Genomic DNA, 14,898 nt, shown 5'->3' on the forward strand with positions numbered 1-14,898 from the left:
AGCATGCCACTTCCTATATACACTGCACTCCTGCCCACTTGTAAAAGGATGTACCCACCAGCAAGGGATTCCACAGGGCTATGTACAGTTCTGCTGCACCTTGCCTGAGTTTCCCTTCTCTCAGTGCCCATTCAGAACCCCCTACAGTCTAAAAGTATGAGATGAAATTCCCCTGCTGGGGTTCTAATTTAAGTCCAGATAACCTTGGGATAACATCTCTTCCTGCCAGACTTGAAATAAAGTCTCTGGGCCTGCAGTCTCTCCCCTCAGTTCAGGAGATTGATTGAACAGCTCTCCTTTTCGGGCCTGTGTTTCTGGGCTCACAGCTGCTTCCTTCAGGAACCCTTCTAGCAGTTCCCTTTTCCCTTATCTCCCTGGGCTGAGTGGCCCATGAGTAACCATCCTTCCACTGCTGCTGCCTTACCCTTTTTGTAAGTCCCAGGTGCCTTCCCTTCAGCCCAGATGGGCTGCAGGGAATCAGACATATGCTCATGTTCCCTCTTTAAGGCGCCTGTTCCCCTGTGACATCCCTACTCCAAAGTAAAGTTCCTAAGTATACACAAAGGCACCTACTGAAGGTGCAGTCTCATTGCACGCTGAAATATATAGTCAGGGAAGTGCTTAAGTGTTGCCATCTTTTAAAATTTCAGTGTCTCTCTCTCAATATTTATATTCATCCACCCTCTAGAATCATGTGAGCATAAGCAACTCTCCACTTGCATTAAAAAACCACCAAAACATTGAGATCTCATCATTGTGGAGCAAAGCTGGAAACAGATAAATAAAAATCAATGATTTTTTGACAAAATAAAAAAATCTATTTGTTATTTAAATCAGATTTTTTTTACTTTGTTGTTTAAATTATAATAATTTGTTCTTTTTATATATAAACTTGTTTAAAATGAAATGTGAATTTAATACAAAATATGCTAACGCTTAAACTATTTATAATCTCTTAAAATAGTTAAAAAGAAAATATGCGGAATCCATGAGCCTCTAATAAAAAATGTTGCGTTAAAGGCTACTTTTCTATAAAAAGAAAATCAGTGGGGAACACATCTAATGTTGAGGTCAAGGTTTATAAACATAGCACAGTAAGTTATGTACTTATTAACTTATCAGTAAGTTATGTATTGTATTAAGGGCTCAATCTTGTGGGGGACCCAGGGCTGTGCTACTGGGTTTAAGAGACTGGCAAAGTCGTCACAGGTGTTGGGACCCAGCCTCTGATTCCAGGAGATACCACTAGGTATCTCACCAGGATCATCCACTGGGCGGTCTCATACTTCTATTCTACAGCTTCTCCCTACCTGATTGGCCCACTTCTCAGTTGAGGAATATTTCTGACTCCACCGATCACAGAAACTTACTCTCCAACTCATGGAAAAACAGTAACTGCGAGTTCTTGCTTCTGGATGGTTCTGGACACATCAAGTAAATGGACTTACTCTGTCTCCTTGTGTGTGTACATGGACAGAGAGACAAACGAACAGAAACCCATTAATTTCTCAACTGCCGCCTCCTTGGTCTCTAATCATATAAAATTCACTGGGCAAAAGGCATGTGGGTTACACAAGCAGATTAGGGCCATGTCTATACTGACAGCGGCGAATTCGCTGCTGCCAGATTGAACTTTCTGGATCGATTTAGCAGTCAGTGTAGACCCGCTCAATCGATCAGGAAGTCGACTGAGTAAAACCACCCCCTCAAGTAGCATAGCGCTGCATCGACGGGAACAGGTGCAGCGCAGTGTAGACAGCATGCAGAAGGGAAGCAGAGCAGTTGACGTGAGTTACTCAAGCTACTCTGCATAATTTGCGTAACTCCCGTTGACTGCCACCGAATCGCCAGGTGAGTGTGGACCAGGGCTAAGACAAAGTTACTCACCCTGTGCAGTAACGATGGTTCTTTGAGAAGTGTGACTCTATGGGTGCTCCACTGTAGGTGTGTCTGCATCCTTGCACTGCTGATCGGAGAACTTTGATAGCAGAGTCCATTCAGCCCAGGCATGTGTTGCCACGAGGCTAGCCGGGGTGCACCAGTGAACCCTCCTCAATTCTTTTCTACTGCAGAGTCAGTGACAAGAACTCCGAAGTAGAGGGGAGGAGGGTTGGTCATGCAGCACCCATAGGGATGTACATCTCAAAGAACCATTGTTACTGAACAAGGTGTGTAACTTTGTCTTCTTCTTTGAGTAGTGTCCCCATGGATGCTGGTGCTCCACAGTAGGTGACTTCCGAGCAGTGCCCACGACTGGAGGCTGGAGCTTTGAAATCAAGTCTGTTATATATAGATAATAGCAGGGTGACACCGAATCTGGTATCTGCGGCCGAATACCCAAGGATGGCATAATGTTCTGCAAAGCTATGTGCAGATGCCCAGGTAGCTGTTCTGCAGATTTCCGATATAAATACCCTTGGAGAAGGCGACAGAAGAGGAGACCGATCTTGTGGAGTGTGTGTGTATTGAAGATGAGGGTGCTACATTATGCATCTGGTAACAGAGCTTGATACAGTTTAAAAAGTCTTTGAGCTGAAATCACTGCACTCTTTGACCTATCTGCAATGGAGAGGAAGAGTCTCAGAGATTTTCTGAAAGCTCTTGTTCTGTGCAAATAGAAGGCCAAGGTTCTCCCCACGTTGAGTGCATGGAGGATGGCTTCCCTATTATCCTGATGAGATTTAGGATCAAAGGTTGGAAGCTGAATAAGCTGGCTTATATGACAAGCCTTGGGAATGAACTTTGGACATTGTCTCAGAGTGACTTTGTCGGGGAAGAACACAGTGAAGAGAGAATGCACCATCAGGGCTACTCTCTCTCCTGTTGTTCTTGTTGAGGTAATGGTGATCAGGAACATCATCTTCACTGAAAGGTGAGTAAGTGAACAAGTGGTCATGGGTTCAAATGACTGTCTAGTCAGTCCTTTTAACACTAGGTTGAGATCCCATTGAGGAGTGGGAAATCTAGGTTGGGGAAAGAGGTTCGCTATGCCTTTGAGAAACTGCTTCGTGGTTGGATGGGGGAAGACTGAATATCCTTCTACCGGCTGGTGGAAGGTCACAATTGCTGCTAGGTGAAGCTTTAGCAGGCTGATAGAGAGACGCGATTTCCTAAGAGTCAACAGGTCTACCTGTAGGAGGCTGTATTCAGAGTGATGTCTTTGGGCTGGTACCAGATTTGAAACCTTTTCCATTTTTGCAGGTAGGAGATCTGGCGCCTCCCTGACAGTTTATGTAATACATGCAGGCCACATTGTTCATCATGACTTTTATGTGCGCATCTTTGATCAGCAGGAGGAAGTGAGCACATGCGTTTCTGACCACTCTGAGCTTCAGCAGGTTGATGCAATGATGACCATTTGCCCTGCACCCTGAGACCATTAAGATGCACACCTCATCCTATGATGGAGGCATCAGTGGTCAGGAGTAACTATGGGAAAGGCTGAACAAATGGGATTCCCGTACGTACATTTAGTGGGTCTTTCCACCAGTCCAAAGACCCTTGATGGGCATTGATAATAATTTGTTTATGCTGTCTCTGTTTAGCCAGTAAACTGAACCAGGCCTGGAGGCATCTCATGTGGGGGTCTGGCATGAGTTATGACTGATGTGCCTATGTTCATATGCTCCAGGAGGGAAAGGGTGGAGATGGAGCAGCTGTTTGCTGACCTTGAGCAGCCAGACACAAGGGCTATCAGAAAAGCTCAAGGGGGAGCTATACGGCTGAGGGAGGCTTTGAAAGAGCACTTTAACAGTGAGTCACAGGGATGTGTCATGCTGCACTGTGCTCTACGTGGTTCTGCTGTTTTGGGGCCTGTTATGAATTGTGTGGTGCTTGGTGTACGTCTGTGAATGTAACACTGTCAATATGCCTTTTAATGTTGTGGTGCTTGCTGTACATTTATAGCTACTATGCTGTGTTTGTCACTGATCCTATGGATTGTGTCACACTGCACAATAACAAAGAATGACTGCTTCCAGTACCACCAAGCACTCTGCAGCGGATGTTGAGAACTAATAAAGATGGATTATTTTCCAAAGAATAGAATTTTATTGGGTAACAAAATTAGGGCAAAGACAAACCCTGTGCAATTTAAAAGCAAATACAATAAAAACAATAAATTAATGGAACAGAACATAAGGGTAAAGAACATTCATGCCCATTTTACCTAAACAAACAACCGCAGCTCTCACAGGCCAGCGTGTGTGCAGCTGTGGGCGTGTGTAATGTCCTCTGGTGTGCAGTGGTCGGGGTAGTGCAGCAGCCCCTGAGGCCCCGTGGAATGTCGCAGGGGGCGTAGGCAGGTGCCGCAGTGGTGTTCTCCAAACTGCAAAGGGAGGCGTGCCTGGAATTGTTGAACCTGTAGGTCCACAAGCGTCTGCAGCATCTGTGTTTGCTGCAGAGAAACCCCGTTATAGCCTGGCACATCTCCCTCTTCTTTTCTGGCTGGGACTCCTGGGCCTTTCTCCTGTCTGCACTGTTGACCCTCCAGGCCCTTTCCTCACAGTCTAATGCAGCACTGGCTTGCAGGATCTCATTGAACGTGTCATCCCGAGTCCTCTTCTTTCTCCTCCTTACCTGGCTCGGCTGTTCTGCAGGTGTGGGAGGACGCCTCCAGGCCACAACAGCAGCAGCTCCAGATGAAACAGGTATAGGTATCACTGCCAGTTCAGTCACAATCGAAAGTGAAAGCTGAGGTTCAGAACTCCCTTCCCTTGCTGCCCTACACAAGGTATACCTACTGACACTTCCACTTCACCGCCCCACTCTCAGCACCAGCAATGGGGAGTGTGGCCCGCCAGGGGCAAGGGAAACGAGGAGGGAATTGTTCAGTTACATGGAACTACGAGTGCAGGCCAGTGCCACTGAATCCTGGCACCGATTCCCACAGGCAGGTGGGATTTTAGCTGACGCCTCACTCCGGAGAGTAACAACGGCAGAGAGAGCGCAGCTGCTGCTGGCGTCCCAAAGCCGCCTGGGCCCGTATGTCGCTAGCTGGTTACTGCAATGGTGCCTGCCGAAGTTATCACTGACTGGCGTGGAGAAGTGTCCTGCCGTGGAGGAACAAATAAGGCTGCCATCCCTAGAAACCTTCGGGAAATGACTGCAGAGTGCCTCCATGGGAGTTTCATCAAGATCTCTCAGGAGGATCCAAGGGACACGAGCAAACTGCTCTGCATGTCCCCACCGTGCCCCCCCCATACAGGAGAATGAAAAGCAGTTAACAGCTCTACCTTTCTGTGTTGTACCACTGCCTCTTCTAGTTCGAGGAAATTAACCAAGAACTGGTCCTGGTAAGTTGGAGGCGCCATCAGTATTTCATTGTAATGGGAAATACATTGACACGCTTAGCCAGGGGTACTTCCCCTGCATCAGGCTCACTTGTGCTTGTCTGCTGGGACGCACTGGACTGCAGTAGAGTCTCAAACAGGTCCTAGCTCGCAGCATAGCTGGACCGCCCCGGTCCCATGATCCCTTGCCTTCTCCTCTTCCTCTTTGTCCTAGCTTTTCATGTCTTGGGCTCCTGAAAGATATCCACGGGGATATGCAGGGTGGGGTGGGTCTCCATCAAGTATTGAATGCTGCTCTTTGTAAAAGCCGCAGGTCTGTGGCAGCACTGGATTGACTGTTGGCCTCCTTGGCTTTCTGTTGTGCCTGCTGCAGTCCCTTCACTTTCACATGGCACTGCTGCTGATCCCTGTTGTATCCCTTCTCCTGCATCCCCCGTGCAAGCTGCTGAGATGTTCACATTTCTAAAGCTGCTCTGTAGCTGTTCCTGCACAGCCTCTTCTCCCCACAGGCCAAGGGGACCCAATATCTCCTGCTTACTCTAGACTAGAGTATGTACGGAACATAAAACCAGCATGGTCAGCCGGACAGTTGCACACAAAAGTGGAAAGCTGCTAGGTGTGCTTGTCAAGGTGGGAAATCAGATAAAGGCATTTCAAATATCTGTGGGGAGGGTTCCAGTGTGTATGACTCCTGGGCAGTGGAGTTCACATGTGTGACATAAACTGTCAGTGTTGCACATTGTGGAACAGCTGCTGGAGGATGGTTAGGGTTGACAAGTACCGCAGTGTCAACACTCGCACTGCGTCGATCTCAGTATCCCGACCATGTCTCAATGCCATTCAGGGAAGTGGTGTTACTGCGTCACTGTAATGGGGTGCTCACTTTGGTGGGAGACAAATTTAAGTGTAGACACATGCAGAACTAGGTTGACGCAGGCGGCTTATGTCAACCTAACTTTGTAGTGTAGTCCAGGCCTGACTTGAAATTTTTCCTTTGCTGACCTGAAATAATCAGTTTAATTCACTGACTGCAGCTGATCCCTCTGTTCCTTTAATAAATCATTTGTTGTAAATGTGAAACCTGTTTTGATGAGAGACGTTATGTACCCAAAATATTCATGCTTGTTTTGTTTAATAAAAATAAATTGTACATGCTGTTCTGTGTGATTAATTGAATTGAAGTAACCAGCCTAATGCAGCTTGACAAAATCATAAGCAAAAAAGACAGTTACTAACTTTCCATAACTGTTGTTCTTCGAGATGTGTTGCGCATGCCCATTCCATTTTAGGTGTGTGCATGCCCATGTGCACGGCTTCCGGAATTTTTGCCTTCATGGTATCCATTTGGCTGGTGACGGCGCCCCCTAGAACCATGCGCTCATGTGCTGGTATATGAGGCGCTGCCAGCCCTGTGCCCTCCTCAGTTCCTTCTTACTGTCGACTCTGACGGCAGGAAAAGAGGGCTTGTCATGGAATGGGCACGAGCAACACATCCTGAAGAACAACAGTTACGGAAGATTAGTAACTGTCTTTTCTTCTTCAAGTGCTTGCTCATGTCGATTCCATTTTAGGTAACTAGCAGTATCATTTATCAGTATCATTGGAGGTGGGTTCAGAGATCATGGGTGTGCCGTCCGTAGCACTACTCTACCAAACCTGGAATCATCTCAAGCTTGCTGGACGAAAGCATAATGTGTTGCGAAGGTATGAACCGATAACCAGGTAGCAGTCCTGCAGATGTCCTGGATCAGCAGTTGGGCCAGAAAGGCTGTTGGATGAGGCCTACCTTTGGTCAAATGTGCTGTGACAATCACCGACAGAGGAACATTTGCCTGTTCATAACAGAACCTGATGCAGGAGGTAATCCAGGAGGAAATCCTTTGTGAAGACACCGGTCAACCTTTCATCCTTTCTGCTATTGCAACAACGAACTGTGAAGATTTGTGGAAAGGTTTAGGTCTATCAATATAGAAAGCGAATGCCTGCCTTATATCCAGGGTGTGCCATCTATGTTCCTCAACAGAATTGTGCGGTTTACGGAAGAACACCAGGAGAAATATGTCCTGATTGTTCTGAAACTGCAACACCACCTTTGGTAGAAAGGCTCGGTTAGGTCGCAGTTGAACCTTGTCCTTGTAGAACACTGTATACGGAGGATCTTAGGTGAGCGCTCTGATGTCAGAGACCCTCCACGTGGAGATAATCGCCACTAAAAAGTCCACTTTTCAGGAGAGGATGAGCAGTGGGCAGGTTGCTAAAGGCTCAAAGGGGGACCCTGTGAGTCTTGATAGTACTAGTACTCCAGATCCCATGGAGGTATCAGGTCCCTAACCTGTGGGTAAAGTCTTTCCAGACTTTTCAGGAACCTGCCCATCATGTCGTGGACAAAGACTGATCTGCCTTGGATAGGGGATGAAAGGCCGAGATGGCCACTAGATGGACCTTTAACGATGAGAGGACCAAACCTTGGTGTTTGAGATGCAGCAAATAGTCTAGTGCAGCAAATAGTCTAGAATAGTCTAGCTGAGAAGGTCCGCCAGTGCATTCCTGGTACACAGGAGATGAGAAGCCATGATATGAAAGTTCCATAAATGGAGGGCCTCCTGACACAGAACTGATGAGCGGACACTGCTTTGTTTGTTGATATAGAACATCATGGCGATACTGTCTGTTAGAATCTAGACTACTCTGCCTGTCAGATAGGGGAGGAGCACCTGGCAAACTAGTTGGATAACTTTGAGTTCCCTGATATTTATGTGGAGGCTGCAGTCCTCCTGAGACCAGGTTCCCTGAGTAGTGAGATTGTTGATGTGGGCCCCCCACCCTAAGTCTGAAGTGTCAGAGACCAGAGTCATCAAAAGGGATAACCCTTCAAAAGGAGAGCCCTCCATCACTGAGCGGGCATTCATCCACCAGTTCAGGGAAGACTGAACGTGGGCTGGTATTGTAACCACATGGTCTAAGCTGTTTCCGCTAAGAGTATACACCGAGGCTAGCCATGCCTGGAAAGGTCTGAGGTGTAGGCATGCATGGCATACTACATAAGTGCAGGCTGCCATATGGCCCAACAGCTTGAGGCATATTTGTGCCATTGTGAGAGGGCAGACCTGGACATGCCTGATGACATGTGACATTGCCTGAAATCGGAGTTCTGGGAGGAAGGCCCTGGTCTGTCTAGAGTTGAGGACTACTCCAATGAACTCTATTAGTTGGACTCGGAATAGGGCGGACTTTTGCTCATTTATCAGGAAGCCCAGTCATTGACAGGGGGTGATTACCAGGCCCAGACTGTGATGGACTTGAGCCTGTGAACTGCCCTTGATGAGCCAGTTGTCCAGGTAGGGGTAAATCTGTACACCCTGATGTCTCAGGTAAGCAGCTACTAGTGATATCCATTTTATGAATACCCTTCGGGTGGATGAGAGGCCGAAAGGGAGCACCGTAAACTGATAATGGGTTTTGTTCACCAAGAATCAGAGGAATCTCCTGTGGCTGAAGAAAATTAAGATGTGGAAGTATGTATCTCTTAATTCAAGGGCGGTGTACCAGTCCCCTAGATCCAAGGAAGGGATGATAGAGACCATGAGGGAGACCATGAAGAACTTCAGCTTCTTGCGATATTTGTTGAGGCAATGCAAGTCCAAAATAGGTCTAAGGCCTCCCTTTGTCTTGGGAATAAGGAAGTAATGGGAATAAAACCCTTTCCCCATCATATCTGGGGGAACCTCTTCTATGGCCCCTACTCTTAGGAGGGCCTACACCTTCCAAATGAGAAGTTGCGCGTGAGAGGGGTCCCTGAAGAGGAACGGGGAAGGACGGTGGTTGGGGGCGGGGAGCAAGGAGAATTGCAGTTTACAACCAGCCGAAATGGTGCTGAGGACTCATTGGTCTGATGTAATTAGGGCCCAGGCAGGGAGGAAAGGCAACAGGCAGTTTAGAGACAGGGGAATGGTTGGATCCTGGAGTGGAACTGGAATGCCGTCCTCGGGCATGCCCTCAAAACATCTGATGCTGCCTGCTCGGGTGGTGTGAGGGGCCCAGTTGAGTCACAGTAGAAGTAGGGCCTGGATGATGATGCTTAAAGCCCCTGTCTTTGTCTTTTTTCTTGCAGGGGTCATATCATGATGGAACTGGCCATCTAGACTGTTGTAGTTGAGGGTGAAACTGTTTTCTGAAGGACTGTGGCCCAGTAAGGCCCAGTAAGAGCAAGGTGGTCCTGGAGTCTTTAAGACCAGGGAGTTTTGCATCCGTCTGCTCTGAGAAGAGAGTGTTGCCTTCAAAGGGAAGGACCTGGACTGACTGTTGTACTTCTTGGGATGATCCCGATGACTGCAGCCAGGAACATCGACACATAGAGACTGCAGAGACCATTAATCTCACAGCCAAATCTGCAGCATCCAATGATGCCTATAAGTCGGCTCTGGCTACTGCTTTGCTTTCTTCTAGGATAGCAGCGAAGTCCTGCCCCAACTCCTGAGGCAACAAGTCTTTAAACTTTGACAGGGAGTTTCCAGATCTTATATCTTCCCAGCAATGCCTGCTGATTAAAAATTTGAAATTGAAGGCTGGCGGTGGAATATATTTTTCTCCCAAACAGGTCCAGCTTTTTGGAGTCTTTATTTTTAGGGGTGGAACTCATCTGACCCTGTCTGTCCCGCTCATTTGCATCTGCCACCACTAAGGACCCATTGGGCGGGTGCAAAAAGAGACATTTGCATCCATTAGCCGGGACATAATATTTCTTCTCAGCCCTCTTCAAGTTTGGCGGAAGTGAAGATGGTGTTTGCCACAGGGCCTTAACCACCTTAAGGACTCCTTCATGTACTGGCAGCATGACCAGAGGCAGCACCACAGCTGCCAGTACATTGAACAGATTCTCCATGGGCTCCGTGAGCTCTTCCATCTCCAGGCCTAAGTTGAAAGCCACCCTCCTGAGGAGCTCTTGGTGGGCATGGAAATTGTCCAACAGGACCTGGGGGCCTGAGCTCACAACCGCCTCATCCGGGAAAGACAAAGATGATTGCACTATCTGGGGAGCAGTGGCATTTCCCCTTCTTGTAAGAGGGCTGTTGTGGTAGCTGGGTCCTGAATCTCAGAGTCAGGGTTGAACGCTGAATCCTGACCCTCTTCTTGGCCCACTGGCACTATGGAGTGTCTCCCAGATGACTGATAGGAGAGAGGGCCCAGTGTCACAGGGACCCTCCATGGGTTCCAATATGGCCTGTTGACCAGCCATTGGCCCTGTGGCCAGCCTGCTGCTGCGGGACCCACTGATGGAATTTGTGTCCTTGACCAGCGTTGACTGGGGTGGGGGAGGGTTCCCTTTCTGAGTCTGAGGAAGAGAGGTTGTCCCTTGGGAACCATTGTGGAGTTGACAGTGTTCCATTTGACTGCTGTGCAGTGCTGAAGTGCAGTACTGCAGTGATGGAAAGCGGTGCCAGGCTTCTCATGAGTGGTGCTGTTTGGGTGAGTGCCAGTGCGGTGAATAGCTCAGTGTCCGAGAGCTCGGCATTGAGGAACGGTGCTGGTGTTCTTGTATTCAGTACTGCACCTCCGGTGAGTGGTGGCAAGGAGGACTGGTGCCAAGGTGACCAGAATTGACACTGCCCCTTTGGGTATGACATCTTGGTTCCAGAGATCGAGAATGCATTCTCGGGAACTGGCGCTGCGAGGATGGAGATTCCCTCTGCGATGATGATCGGTGTTGGGGCGATGCCAACCAGCACCAGGATTTGGGGGAGCGGCGCTTCTCCAGAGCCCATTGCGATGGATCTATCGCAGGCTTTCCTTTGGCTTTTTCTGTGTCTTCACTGGCTCCTTCACTGAGGAGCGTCCAGGAGTGCGAGGTAGTGGCAGGGCCATCAGGTCCCTTGCTGACTGAAGCCCCTCCAGTGCGGATGGCACCACAATCTGGAGAGGGGCTCTTCCACTCACTGGTGTAGGTGGTTGTTCCTTCATTGGGCCCAGGGCCATACGTGGGGAAGCTGGATCCTGTCACTCTGACGAGGGCAGCTGTCCCTGTGTGGGTGCTGTACCCAGCCCCGCTTTCCTGTTCTTTGGAGTGGGGGAAAGCCCTCTATCTGAGCACTTCTTCAAAGCAGCGTTGAGAAGATCCCGATGCTGGAGGAGTGCTCTATACCGAGTTGGCATGGGGTGGTTCAGAGGACGGTCTCAGCGCCACCTCCATGAGCAGGGCCTTCAGGCGGACATCCTGGTCCCTTTTTGTTCTTGGCCTGAAGCCCTTACAAATCTGACAGTTGGCCTTTCTGTGTGTTTCTCCCAAGCACTTAAGGCAGCTATCGGGATCGTTGAGGGAAAAGGGTTTGTGGCAGGTAGTACATGATTTGAAGCCCAGGGAACAGGGCATACTCTGCTTCCCAGGCAAATGTCCCTAACGGGATTACAACTACTTACTTAACCACTAACTATAGACACTAAACAATAATACTACAAAACTATATTACAACTACTTAGATAGGCAATCTAGAGCACGAGAGAGAGAGAGAGAGAGAGAGTTCCAGTAACCGTCACGGGCAGGAAAAAGGAACTGAGGAGGGTGCAGGGCTGGTGGCGCCTTGTATACCAGAGCATGAGCAAGCACTGGAAGAAGTTAATTATCTTGTAAATAAGCAATATGTCATTCACTATTTTCTAACACACTACAAATGTACAATTAATAAGAATGTGAAAATATTAAGCTACATAATTGCTTAAGTAAATGTATGTAGTTATACTTTACCCTCCTAGGTAATAAAAATATGTATGAAATTTAGCATAAAGGCTCTATTTGTTGTAAATCAACACATTTAATGGTTATCTTAACTAATGAGAATGCACCTTTCTTTAGAAAATAACTGAAGTACAAATGGAAAAGTTGATTAAAATGGAGGCTTTCCACTTGGTGATTTAAATCAATCCACCCTGGCTGGAAACAATGGCCGCTCTGGGCACCCACACTAAAGGTCCAATGAAAAGAGCTCCAATCTACTACTTTGAAAGACTCGTGCTATTTTGATGCCTGACTCATGATTTTTGAAGAGCTGAGGTTAACAACATTGGTGGTCAGGCCTGGGATCCAGGGAGCAACAGGAAGGGTTTCTTCTGAAGCATACTGGGAATGGCTGGCTTGTAATTCGTGAAGTCACTTATCTATCATGTGGCAGCCGTCGGCTCCCCTCTAGTGGGTCCCATGCTTGTACTGACTCTAGTGGGCCAGGGCATCTTCAGTCACTCCGTCTTCCCTAAGAAGGGGGGTAGGGACCCGGGCCCACCCGCTCCTCCAGGTCCCAGCCCAGGAGCCTTATGAGAGGCAGCTATGTGCTGCTGGCACCATGTTCTCAGCTGCACTGTCTTCCCCTGGGCTAATTTTCCCCCTCCTTCTGGCTCCTTGAGCCGGATACCTTCGTTTGTCCTGTCCTGTCCTATCACTCCAACTCCAACTCCAACTCCAACTCCAACTCCAACTCCAACTCCAACTCCAACTCCAACTCCAACTCCAACTCCAACTCCAACTCCAACTCCAACTCCAACTCCAACTCGTGCCCTGACTGTTTGGGGCGGAGGGCTTTTATGAAGCTCCTGGCTGGTCCTTCATTGGCCCCAGCTGCCCCTAACTGCCCCCTAATGGCACTTAGTTAATCAGCAGGGAACAGAGCCCTGAGCATCCTTGGGCTCACATACCTCACTTCCAGCACTCTCCTACTGTCCTCGCTATCTCACAACCAACAGTCCTTAGGTCTTTTTACCCATGGTCGTAGCCAGATGAGGCCCAAGGACACATCCACATGAGAGTAATTCATTCCCAGCAGACAGGCAGCAATAGAAAATCCAGAGTTGCTGGCAAAGGATATGTTGTACCAAACACACCAAGTTTTGGCAACAGATTGGTTTTTTGAAAATGCCCAGGGGGACATACTGGGATGACCCCAAATCTCTTCAACTCTCACAAGACAGAGAAACATGGGAGAAGCCTGAACAAGTATGTGGGGAAATTACCCCCTGACCCACCTCTCCTATGGAGAGTGTGTGGAGATCTTCTTTGAATATTTTCCACCCCAAGAATGGGGTTTCCACAGGGTTTCCCACCAAGAGGAGAGCTGCAGCTAATGGGGGCATGGGGCATCCCATGAGCTCTAGCTGCTTAATGGAACCCTGAGGCTTTGAGAGCTGAGATATTCCAGTCGTCTCCAACATCCCATGCTGTGCATGATGCTTCCCCCCACACGCACAGCCCCAGGGAATGGTGTGGGAGCGCTGGCAGCTGTGGAGTCAGGAGGGAGGGGACCTACACTATATTTACTGTAACCTCGGGAATGGGGAGGGGCAGGCAGCAGGCCCCAGGGCTCAGAGCAGCACAGGCTTCTGCCCTGGACTTGCCTAGTGGAGTCATCCCCAGCACAATGCTAGCTAATCTGCAGTTGGCAGGACAGTCTGACTAGCTGAGCTCAGCAGAAACGGCACGATCCCTCTCACTTGAAACATAGTCGGATCCAAATGCATTTGCAGAGTGTCTGAATGATCCCTCTCCTCCATACAGTGCAGCTCACAACCAACCAGCACCTATTAGCCAAGGGTGACTGTCGATCAGTGCTACTCCAAGCTGAACAGCACGATGCACAGAAAGAGCTCGACTCTGAGTGAAATGCAATGGCGGCTGCAGGCCATGGAACATTCCTGGGTTGCACAGTTTGAGTTTGCAGCAATGCCACTCCCAACTCTGGAACTGTACAAGGACCTCCACAGCACAGGAGTGGCATGACCCTCCTCTACCCCTTCATAGTAGCAGGCACCAACATTGAAATCCTACAGGGGCTCTGAATCACCAGATCTCAGTGCTTTCCTCATTGTCCTCGTCCAGCTAGTCCCAGTCTCCATGCCTCAGGCTTCTCAGCCTAGTCCCAGTGTCCTTGCGCAGACACTTCACGTTCTGCACCTCAGCTGCCAGACACCGTTTCCCTCTCCTCACCCCACCCCCAGGCTCCTTGTCCCAATCTACTCCCTGCAGGTCCAGCTCTCGTTCCCTCTGCATTCAAGACAAACAGCTGCCTCCTCCATGCTGCCTGAGCCCAGCAAGGAGTCACTGACAGCCCAGGAGAGGCGACTCCCTGCTTTCCGTGCCAGTGACTGGACCCACACCTGACACAGCCTGCAGACGTCCCGAGTGCAATTGCAGTGAAAGTCCTGGTGACCCTGGGCCCAGTGATGACGGAATCTTCCCGGAATTTTGCCACTAAAATCTAAGAGGTCCCAATTGAGTGTGTGTGAACTGTGAGTTTTTTCAAAGACCATAAATTAGCTAAATGTGGGCGGGTTCTCACAAAGATAGTAAAAGACACATTCCTGTCACAAAGGCCAACCCACCTGGCAACTGTCAAGTCCCTGATCCAGAGAATGGTGGTGTTAGAGCTAGTCACAGAGAAGGTCATCAGAATTGAACATGGGCAAAACAACATTTTCTCTAGCCTCATTCTTGGAAACGGATACACCTTTTTGGCTGAAATTTTCCAAACAGTTCGACCTACGGCAGACACCAGGCATGGAAAATTTCAGACCAAAAGGTTAAAGTTTGGCAAAATTACAAGGAACTGAAAAGAGGGTCTAACAAAGT

General features: G+C 48.7%; 1 protein-coding gene across 1 annotated transcript in view; it reads right to left on the reverse strand.

The window, feature by feature from the left end:
- The window catches only part of LOC137152329 (rho GTPase-activating protein 39-like), a 76,120-nt gene that overhangs the window by 19,540 nt on the left and 41,682 nt on the right, over window positions 1-14,898 (reverse strand). The gene's annotated exons all lie outside the window — the stretch shown is intronic.

This window comes from Emydura macquarii, unplaced genomic scaffold, assembly GCF_026122565.2.
Source record: "Emydura macquarii macquarii isolate MOO-44397 ecotype Brisbane River unplaced genomic scaffold, CSIRO-AGI_Emac_v2 contig_1170, whole genome shotgun sequence".
NCBI lineage: Eukaryota > Metazoa > Chordata > Testudines > Chelidae > Emydura > Emydura macquarii.